We start from the raw sequence: 11,874 nt of genomic DNA, 5'->3' as shown, positions 1-11,874 counted from the left end.
TAGCACTTTTTACTTGCTGCTGACAATAGGTAACAGAAGAGGGTGACGCTGAAGCAGCGCTGCAATTTAACTGCAAGTACAAACAGGACTAAGCAACATTCAGGATCTGCTGCACCCCCAAAAAAGGAGAAAAGCTGAAGTGAAAGCAGAGAACATTTTGAAAAGACATTAAGATGTGGCACTAACAAGCCTAGTGCCAGGCAGTACCTTGACCGCGCTGCTTCTGTGCTGTGCAAATCTTTCCCCAGCCATCGTCGGTTGTGTTTTGGTTGTAACCTCTTTAGGGCAAGAACTGTATCTTCCTACATGTCTGTACCGTGCCGAGCACAATTTGGGTTCTACTGTAACAGAAATAATAGCCAGGACTCCAAATATACAGGGAGCACAGTTGGGAGCAGGAAGGTGCCATTTTTACACAGTCACTCTCTAGAGTCGAGCTGCACTTTGAGAAAAAGATTGCAGCACATTCACTTACATTCTTTACACATTCCTGGTCTAAAGTTCCTTTAAAAGGGCAAAATCTGTGTGCTCAGGGCTAGACTATCCCATCTCACTACTTAGGAACATAAGGACGCTGCCATGCCAAGTCATACCTGTGGTGCAGATTGTCATGAGTAGCACCAGATGCTTCAGAGGAAAGTGCAAGCAACTTCATCTTGGAGTATTACCAGTAGGGTGACCAGACATCCCAATACTATTGGGACCATCCCACTACTAGGGGCTTTGTTTTATATAGGCAAGTATTACCCCCCTCCCATCCCAATTTTTCACACTTGCTATCTTGTCACCTTAACTATAAGAGCCTTCCCATTGAGGAAGTTTCTTCCTAACACCCCCCACCTCCCATCAGTTAATTGTTGGCTTGTGCCCTGAAGCATGAAGGTCCATAACAGTTTTATCCTGTCTAATGTAACTGTGGATGTTTTTAACATAAATATCTAATCCTCTTCACCCTACTTGCATGCTGTACTGCTCAACGTCTGACATTTGTTATCAGCAGGGGTTTTTGCCAATTTGCATGACCACACTAAACAGGTAACGGGGAAGAACTGAGCACTTACTAAGAACCTCAGGGTTGTCTCCCTTTGAATCAGGTCAGTGTCATTTTCACTGTGAAATCTCAAAAGCCACCAACACAGAAATGAGCAAAAGCCAGAATGTGCTGGGTGACACAGCTCTCGGCTTTTAGAAAAAAAGTCAGGGTTGAAAACACTTGAGTATGCTACTCTATTCCTGAACAGGCCAGCTAGGGCTTTGCCAACTCAGTCATGGCCATGGAACCCCTCACAGCTCAATCAGCAATGAAAGCGGAAAGAGAAAAGGAGTACTTGTGGCACCTTAGAGACTAACCAATTTATTTGAGCATAAGCTTTCATGAGCTACAGCTCACTTCATTGGATGCACACTGTGGAAACTGCAGAAGCGGAGTATCCCCCGCTGAATGGCAGCTGAGAGCATTGAAGCGAGTGAGAGCACAGAGCCAGTGCCAGATTTACCCCGGCCCGGCCTGCTCTTCCCCGCCCCCCGCCTGCGGGGGCAGAAGCTTGGTGCTGCCCCCTCCTGGGGCTTCTGCTGCTGCAGGGCAGACTCCGCTGGCAGCCCAAGCTCCTCTTCCACCTCTTCCCCCCCGGCGTGCTGCGTTCCCGCCCCTCCCCCTCTCCCTGCCATCGATCCACTGATCGCCCGCGCGAGGGAGGGGGAAGAGTGGAGCCGCAGCGTCCTCACCACTCAGGGGAGGAGGCGGAGCGGGGCCTTGAGGAAGGGGGGTGGGAGTGGGGCATACCCCCTCCAGCCCCCTGCCATGAGCCACTCAGGACAGGGGACTGGGAGCACCCCCACGACCCCTGCCCTGACTCCTGCACCCCCCTCACACACATACCCAGCCCCCCACTCCGTGCCCTGATTCCCGCACCCCTTCACACCCCCAAGCCATGACCCCTGCACCCCCCCACACATACCCAGCTCCCCCACAGCCCATGCCTTGACTCCTGCACCCCCCCACATCCCCACACCTACCATGAGCACCAAATGGGAGCTCCTGCACACACACCCCCACATTCCCACCTGCACCCCTCACACCAAATGGGAGCTGCCCCAGGTAAGTGCTCCACACCCCAACCTCCTGCCCCAACCCTGAGCCCCCTCCCTCACCCTAGCTCCTGGCCAGACCCTGCACCCCAACCTGCTCCTGCACCCTAACTCCCTCCCAGACCCTGCACCCCCAGCCCTGTGCTCAGTGCACTCCCACCCTCAGCTCAGTGCAGAGAGAGATTAAGAGAATGGGCTAGAACTAGGGAGAAGGTAGGTACCCACTCTATGTGGGCAGGGGCGGGGGGGATCCTGTTTACCCTCTCCCCAGCCCTGCTGCCCTTGCAGTTTACCCCCAGCCCCTCCCTTGCTCCAGGAACCAACCCTAGCTTCTGCCCTGCTGTGCTTTTGCCCCTGGCCCCTGCCTTGCTCCAGCTGGGGACCAATCCTTCCCCCTCACCATGCCCCGCTGTCAGGGTGGATAAAAATCAATTTTTTTATTTAAATCGGATTTGAGGAAAACACCTATATAAAGATAATGTATCTTAATTAAAAACTAGGTCTCATCATGCAATAGGGATTATAAATTCTAATTCTATAGTATGAGATAATATATTCATGCAATGCTTAAGAAAAGTTTCGTAAATGAGTTCTAATAGTTCATGGATTAGGGACCCAGTTTTATGGGATTCCACAGGCTTCCGTATAGATTATTTAGGTTAATCTTTCTATCTACCCAATGGGACTCAGTGCTCAGTCTAGAAGATACCATCAGAGATGATTAGTTTTGCAGTTCTCAAACTGTGGATTTGTGTCTCCAGAGGTAATAGGCTTGTTAACAGCAAAAATATTTTAAATAAATATACAGAGGTGAGAAATAACAGACTTCAACTCTATTGTCCCTCTGCAAATTTGTGTACACAGAGTCAATCCCTTACCTCTCTTTAAAAGTGAAAAGTTTCAAAAAGTTTAATGAATAGAAGATTATTGAGGGCAGAATAGATCTGGACAAGGAGAAGAAGTCTGGAGATAAATGTGAGAAGTGAGGGACATATGCTTTTTTGATAAAATATTATGTTTGCTGTTGAAAAAAAAATCCAGAATACTTAATGTTGTTGTTTTAGTTAAATAAAACAATTTAAATGTCTGGCGATGTTCTCCTCCTAATACAGCCTGGCAAGAAAATCCTCCAAATATTAATGATTAACCTGTTGAATTGGAGATACTGGAGTTCACCTCTCAATGACTTCATAAATATCTGTTTCAATTATCTTTGGTAAATGAAATAACCAAACAATCATTCATTTTCTGAAATAGCTGTAAAATTCATCTGAAAAGTTTTCAAAATAAATCACTGTTTAAAAATGAATTGTGTGTACCTTCTACATCTATCTCTGAGTTCTGAAGAATATGTATTAACGTTACAACAACCAACAAGAATGCACTTTTATGTAGAAAATCATGATTAAATTGAGTCTTCCTGACTAGTGATTTAAATCAAATCCACCCTGCCTGCTGTGCTCTTGCCCCTGTCCCCTCCATTCCCCGGGGGGGCCCACAAATATGTTTGGCGCTGGACCCACAAAAAGTTCATCCAGCCCTGCACAGAGCGCTCACTGACTTCACCTAGAATTGTGAGTGCTTAGTATCTTTGAAAAACGAGCCTTTTTCCCCCCTTCTAAGCATGCATGAGAGACCCACAGAAAATGCCAGTCCGCCCTCAAGGCTGTAGTCTGGCTTTCTTAGGGTTTACCGTCACTCTTATCAACAGAGTATCTGGGTACTGAAGTCCGCTATCCAAACAGATACATGTGCAAGCAACCTCACACTCTTCCGTCAATGTGTCAGAACCTGACTTGGAATTACTGGAGAGAACAGTTCAGGCTCCACACCCATTCACTCTGTCACCTCTCTAACGAGAGAGCCAGTGATTCACCAGTTGTGGTTCTGATTACGCTGACTGGGTATTGGAGTGAGACCAACTCATTTTGGTACAAGGCATCAGCCAGTCTAGCTAGTTTTTGAACACCTAAAACCATGAAAGGTACATTCCCTACACCAGAATTTACAATCTGGATAAGCCAAGACCCAAGAGAAGTAGGATTATTACAGAGAGAAGGTTCTCATATCCACACAAATGTAGTTTATATACATTTTGAATAAATTTCCCCATCCCACATCCAGCCTACAGCCCTGAACTGTTCACCCGTAACCCACTGCTCTTCTGTTAGCCTGAATTCCCCCTTTCTGGCCATGAAAATGTTATCAGAAAGCAGCAGCCAAACAGCATGCACCCTCGACCTTTCACTTGTGTTCAGGGCCACCCCCTGGGAGTTGGGTAGAAGAAACTGGTTAAAAGATAGGAAAGAAAGGGTAGGTATAGATGGAGTTTTCAGAATGGAGAGAGGTAAATAATGGAGTCCCCCAGGGGTCTGTTCTGAGACCGGTCCTATTCAACATATTCATAAATGATCTGGAAAAAGGGGTAAACAGTGAGGTGGCAAAATTTGCAGATGATACAAAATTACTAAAGATAGTTAAGACCCAAGCAGACCGCAAAGAGCTACAAAAGGATCTCTCAAAACTGGGTGACCGGGAAACAAAATGGCAGATGAAATTTAATGTTAATAAATGCAAAGTAATGCACATTGGAAAGCTATACATATAAAATGATGGGGTCTAAATTAGCTGTTACCACTCAAGAAAGATCTTGGAGTCATTGTGGATAGTTCTCTGAAAACATCCACTCAATGTGGAATGCTGGAAGTTATTAAGAAAGGGATAGATAATAGGACAGAAAATATCATGTTGCCTCTATATAAATCCATGGTATGCCCACATCCTGAATACTGCGTGCAGATGTGGTCGCTCCATCTCAAAAAAAGATATATTGGAATTGGAAAAGGTTCAGAGAAGGGCAACAAAAATGATTGGAGTGTGGAATGGCTTCCATATGAGGAGAGATTAATAAGACTGGGACTTTTCAGCTGGGAAAAGAGACTGCTAAGGGGAGATATGATTGAGGTCTATAAAATCATGACTGGTGTAGAGAAAGTAGAGATGAGAAGGAGTAAACAACACTTCCTTAACACAAGAACTAGGAATCACCAAATGAAATTAATAGGCAGCAGGTTTAAAACAAATAAAAGGAAGTATTTCTTCACACAATGCACAGTCAACCTGTGGAACTCCTTGCCAGAAGATGTTGTGACGGCCAAGACCATAACAGGGCTCAAAAAAGAACTAGATAAAGTCATGGAGGATTGGTCCATCAATGGCTATTAGCCAGGATGGACAGGAATGGTGTCCCTAGCCTCTGTTTGCCAGAACCCGTGAATGAGCGACAGGGGATGGATCACTTGATGATTACCTGTTCTGTTCATATCCTATGGGGCACCTGGCACTGGCCACTGTCGCAAGACAGGATACTGGGCTAGATGGACCTTTGGTCTGACCCTGTAGGACCATTCTTATGTAAGTAGGAGGCATCAGAAAAGGTCACTGATTTTTGCTCAATCCCAACCTGAACTAGATTTGAGCCAGCAGACTAAAGGGAAAGGAATCTCTAAGCCATTACTAATCCCCTGTGTGACAGGGTGCTCCACTCACCGCTAGGATGGCACCTCCTCCTGGTCAATAGCTCACAAGGTCAACACCCGTTGCACGCTGTCTCTCAGCCTCTCTCTGGGGGTCTGCAGCTCCTCTCTCACTATGTGAGCAGCTGCTGCCTCTTCATGACTCAGCCCTCCAGCCAGGTCACTATCTCTGTTGTCCATTTTCAGGGTATCAAAGTCTTCCTTCAGCAATCCTGGGTAGTCTTCCCATTCACGGACATATAGTGCCACTCCCTCAATGGCTGGCAGAGGCACCCGAGCCCTACCTCCACCCCACGTTTCAGTTCAGGGAACCTCTAGCCAGCAATCAAGGCTTGTTCCCTGAGCCTTGTCCTACTCTCCTGGCTTCTCCCTCTCTGGGTTTGCCAGCCCAAATGCACCTGCCTTATCCTAGGGAGTGACTGCAGACTTTCCCACTCACAGAACATCTGTTGCCAGTTTCCTGGCTTTGTAGCCCCCACCTCTTCTTGCACACCTAAACATGCTTTCAGTCAATTCTCTGCTTCGTGGCTCTTCCACCAGGTGCAGCCTGTGGAGTTAATAGGCCTGCCTGGCTACCTTAACCCCTTCCAGTCCTCTGTGGGGTGGACACCCCATCACATCCTGATACATTGCTCCCCTCTACCCACCAAAAAACCTTCACATGCCTTCTTATCTGGACTATAGCTAGAGCCATGAAAATTAATAATTGTTTCTATTTCAGAGGTGCCTACAGACCCCAGTCCTGGACCAGGTCCTGACTGTGCTAGGTGCTGTACAAACTCAGAACAAAATGATGGCCTCTACTGAAAAATGCTTACACTCCAAGTAGGAGCCTAGAGCCAACAGGTGGATGCAGGCAGATGGCAATGTCCGCAGCACAGGCTCATTTGGAAAAGTTACAGCAACTAATCTTTTGGAGAGTCACCCGTCATCGGCTTGTGCCTGTGCACTTGAATTACTGACAGCTTCAAACCAAGTTTACCTCATTTTCTACCTTTGATACCACAGATTTCCCATGGCATAGTGTTTGGGTTTCATACTCTTTTCAGCACAAGGATAAAGAAGGTGGCATAAAAGGTAAGAGAGTGCAACATGCCTGTCTATTAATAGTAAAGTTAGGAGCGCATGAAGTGAAACCAGATACTACAGGGATAACAGAAACATGGGGGAATACTGGAGTACAGATAGTGAAGGGTATGTGCTGTTCAGGAAAGACAGAAATAAAGGTAAAGGTGGTGGAGTAGCACTAGATATTAATGATGAGATAGACTGTAAAGAAATTAGAAGTGATGGAATGGATCAGACAGAGTCTGCTTGAGCCAAAATCACTTTGGGGAAGAAAGCTACTAGAGGTTCCCCATGGCAAGTGCTTGGGGTATGCTACAGACCCCCAGGATCTGATTTGGATATGGATAGAGACCTCTAATATTTTTAAGGAAATAAATACTACTGGGAATTGTGTGATTAGGGGAGACTTTAACTTCCCAGGTATAGATTAGAGGACAAGTGCTACTAATAATAGTAGGGTTCAGATTTTCTTGGACGTAATCGCTGACAGATTCCTTCACCAAACAGTCACTGAACCAACAAGAGGAGATGCCATTTTAGATTTGGTATTGGTGAGTAGTGAGGACCTCATAGAAGAACTGGTTGTAGGGGACAACCTTAGCTCGAGTGATCATGTGCTAATTCAGTTTAAACTAAATGGAAGGATAAACAAAAATAAGTCTTCAACTAGGATCCTTGATTTCAAAAGGGCAAACTTAAAAAAATTAAGGGAATTAGTTAGCACTGGACTGGACTGAAGAACTCAAGGATCTGAATGTGGAGGAGGCTCGGAATTACTTTAAGTCAAAGTTGCAGAAAATATCTGACGCCTGCATCCCAAGAAAGGGGAAAAAATTTATAGAGAAGGGTTGCAGACCAACCTGGATGAGCAAGCATCTCAAACAAGTTATTAAGAGAAAGCAGAAAGCCTACAAGGAATGGAAGATGGGATGGATCAGCAAGGAAAGCTACCTCTTGGAGGTCATAAAGTGTGAAATGCTAAAAGCCAAGCGGAGTTGGAACTTGCAAAGGGAATTAAAACCAATAGTAAAAGGTTTTATAGCCATATAAATAAAAAGAACACAAGGAAATAAGTGGGACCGCTAACCACTGAGGATGGGGTGGAGATTAAAGATAATCTAGGCATAGCCCAACACCTAAACCAGTGGTTCCCAAACTTGTTCCACCGCTTGTGCAGGGAAAGCCCCTGGCGGGCCGGGCCGGGTTGTTTACCTGCTGCGTCTGCAGGTTCAGCCGATCGCGGCTCCCAGTGGCCGCGGTTCGCTGCTCCAGGTCAATGGGAGCTGCTGGAAGTGGCAGCCAGTATGTCCCTCAGCCCGCGCCGCTTCCAGCAGCTCCCATTGGCCTGGAACAGCGAACCGTGGCCACTGGGAGCTTCGATCGGCCGAACCTGCGGACGCGGCAGGTAAACAAACCGGCCCAGCCCGCCAGGGGCTTTCCCTGCACAAGTGGCGGAACAAGTGTGGGAACCACTGACCTAAACAAATACTTTGCCTCAGTTTTTAATAAGGCTAAGTGTTAGAGGTAGTGGCAAGATGGCTAATGGGAATGAGGATCTGGAGGTAGAAATTACCACATCTGAGGTGGAAATTAAACTCAAACAATTTAATGGGACTAAATCAGGGGCCCCAGATAATCTCCATCCAAGAATATTAAAGGAACTTGCACATGAAATTGCAAGCTCAGTAGCAAGGCTTTTTAATTAATCTGTAAACTTGGGGGTCGTACCCTATGACTGGAGAATTGCTAATATAGTTCGTATTTTTAAGAAAGGGAAAAAAAGTGATCCACGAAAGTACAGGCCTGTTAGTTTGACTTCAATTGTATGCAAGTTCCTGGAACAAATTTTGAAAGAGAAAGTAGTTGAGGACATAAGGGTGAACAGTAATTCGGATAAAATACCACATGGTTTTACAAAAAGTAGATCATGCCAGACCAACCAGATCTTCGTCTTTGAGAAGATAACTGATTTTTTTAGACAAAGGAAATGCAGCAGATTTAATCTACCTGGATTTCAGTAAGGCAGTTGACAAAGTTCCACATGGGAACTTATTACTTAAATTGGAGAAGATGGGGATTAATATGAGAATTGAAAGTTGGGTAAGGAACTGGTTAAAGGGGAGACTACAACAGGTAATACTGAAAGGTGAACTGTCAGACTGGAGGGAGTTTACTAGTGGAGTTCCTCAGGGATCGGTTTTGGGACCAATCTCATTTAACATTTTTATTATTAACCTTGGCATAAAAAGTGGTTGTGTGCTAATAAAATTTGCAGATGACACAAAGTTGGGAAGTATTGCCAATATCCTGTTCATCCTCCACCTGTGAGGAAAGAAGCCTCTCCTCCTCTCTATCAGCTGCTGGCTGTTCCAGCCATCTCTGTTCTGGCACCACAGCAGCTCCTGATGAGTAAAAAGCATAATGACAGCACCTCTCTGGCAGAATGTATTTTCCGTGGAGAAAAAAAATCTGCGGGGGACATGAATTCTGCATGTGCACAGTGGCACAGAATTCCCTCAGGAGTAATTATACAAGGCACTGGTGAGACCTCATCTGGAATACTGTGTGCAATTCTGGTCTCCCATGTTTAAGAAAGATTAATTCAAGCTGCAACTTGTGCAGAGAAGTGCTACTAGGATGATCCAAGGAATGGAAAACCTACCTTATGAGAGGAGACTCAAAGAGCTTGGCTTGCTTAGCCTAACCAAAAGACGGCTGAGGAGAGATATGATCGCTCTCTATAAATACATCAAAGGGATAAATACCAGGGAGAGAGAGAGAAATTATTTAATGTGGTCACAAGAACAAATGGATGTAAACTGGCCATCAACAAGTTTATTTGAAATTAGATGATGTTTTCTAACCATCAGAGGAGTGAAGTTCTGGAACCGCCTTTCAAGGAGAACGTGGGGGCGGAGGGACCTTACTGGCTTTAAGACTGAGCTTGATATGTTTACGGAGGAGATGGTGTGATGAGACTGCCTACAATTGCATGTAGCTGATCTGCAACTGCTAGCAGCATATATTGCCAGTGGCCATTGATGAGACACTAGATGGGGAAAGCTCTGAATTACTACAGAGAATTCTTTTCCAGGTGTCTGGCTAGTGGGCCTTGCTGATGTAAGCAGTGTCAGGATGAGCTCCACCCTGACATCTGGTGGTGAGGTGTGGCAAGTTGTGAAAAAGAACTTCAGGGGCCGATCTCATTTGCATAGGCACACCCACCACGCCTAGAATGAGACCATAGCTGCCCAAATGGTCACTTTGGCTGCTGTGGGATCCCCAGTGTCTCTGTTATTGGGGCAGGAAGAATAAATTGTTATTACCATGATTATGGGAACTGTGCTTGGAACTGCATGTGGCCTTTTGTTATGATGGAGGGATTCACCATCAACTAAGTAGCACTCGCTAGGCAAGGGTCATGGGTTCCAAAACTGTGTGAATGGAGAGAGGCTGGGGACAAGTATTAATACTTGGTGGCATGGGCCCCTTGGTGAGGGCCTTACATGCTAATTGCACTTCCTCCTCTCTCCACTGTGGAATATCCGAGCTAATTTTGATTTTATTAGAAGTCTAGTTATAGGCTGCTGAGCTCACTTTGGGCTGACAGTGCACCAGCACTGGGGCTCCCCTATTATAAGCTGAATTCACCTAAGAGCTGAAATCACTGAGTGTTGTGTTAAGTAGTGGGGGAGCCTGAAGATATATTGTGGAGCAGTTCGATGAGGCGCAGTGTGTGGATGGCAGGAGCTGCTTGTGGGCCATGGAGCTGAGTGAAGGAGTTCGTGGGGCGGCTAGCGGAGCGGAGCGCAGCTGAGCGAAGGAGTTCGTGGGGCGGCTGGCGGAGCGGAGCTGAGCTGAGCGAAGGAGTTCGTGGGGCGGCTGGCGGAGCGGAGCGGAGCGCAGCTGAGCGAAGGAGTTTGTGGGGCGGCTGGCGGAGTGGAGCGCCACTATGGAGCTATGGGGCGGTCAGCTTCAGATCACGTAAGGTGCCTCTTACCCCTGTCCCATTTCCACCCAGGTTGGGAGGTAAAGCTCTGCAGATAAACTTTCGAACTCTGGGGCTGCCCTGACCAGGGACAGAGACTTTTGGGGCATTGGACTTTTGGGACTTTGGGTGATTTGGGGTTGCTGGACTCAAGAACCAAAGGGAAAAGGGCATGCCCCAATTTGCCTGGGGTGGGTTTTTTTTGCTTATGGGTTGTGTTATGAATCCTGTTGGTGGTGTTTCCCCAACATAATGCCACATTGTTTCTCTCTGTTATTAAAAGACTTTTGCTACACTCAGACTATGTGCTTGCGAGAGGGGAAGTATTGCCTCTTGGAGGTGCCCAGTGGGGGTGGTATATATTTGTCCCAGGTCACTGGGTGGGGGCTCGAGCCGGTTTGCATTGTGTTATTGGAATGGATCCCCTAGATATTGAACCCGGCCCTTGTTGCTGCCAACTCTGACGGGCAGAAGGGTTACACTGACATGCTCAGGGTCTAACTGATTGCCATATTTGGGGTCAGGAAGGAATTTTCCCTCTGGTCAAATTGGCAGAGACCCTGGGGGTTTTTTTTGCCTTCCTCTGCAGCATGGGGCACGGGCCACTTGCAGGTTTAAACTAGTGTAAATGGTGGATTCTCTATAACTTGAAGTCTTTAAATCATGATCTGAGGACTTCAGTAACTCAGCCAGAGATTAGGGGTCTATTGCAGGAGTGAGTGGGTGAGGTTCTATCACCTGCAATGTGTAGGAAGTCAGACTAGATGATGATGATGGTCCCTTCTGACCATAAAGTCTATGACAAACAGTTGAAGGATAAATGTAGGGTTGCTAGAACTGATCAGAACCTTCAAATCAGGCTTTTTGCAATATTTCATCCCTTTAGATGTGGAAAATGTTGCCATACCTAGGAGCTTAAACCAAACTGGACAAACTTGGATGGGCAAAGTTAGGCACTAAACAAGAGGCTGCCCCAACAGATGCCAGACAATTATATTGACCTCAATAACTTTCAACATCAGGCCATTTATTCAGGTGTCCAAATATGGCTTTAATTAAATGGTTTATACAACCTTGTCCTTCATATTTAAAGTGCATAGGGCTGTGGATCAAAAGTGCAAGAATAGTATCATAGGAAGGGATTGTTGCGGCAGAAATCCCTGAAGTAACCTTCACCAGTAGAGCTAAATAGTG

Source organism: Lepidochelys kempii, chromosome 2 (assembly GCF_965140285.1).
Source record: "Lepidochelys kempii isolate rLepKem1 chromosome 2, rLepKem1.hap1, whole genome shotgun sequence".
In the NCBI taxonomy this organism is placed as follows: domain Eukaryota; kingdom Metazoa; phylum Chordata; order Testudines; family Cheloniidae; genus Lepidochelys; species Lepidochelys kempii.
The sequence above is the reverse complement of the archived record's forward strand: the minus strand, read 5'-3'. Positions refer to the sequence as shown.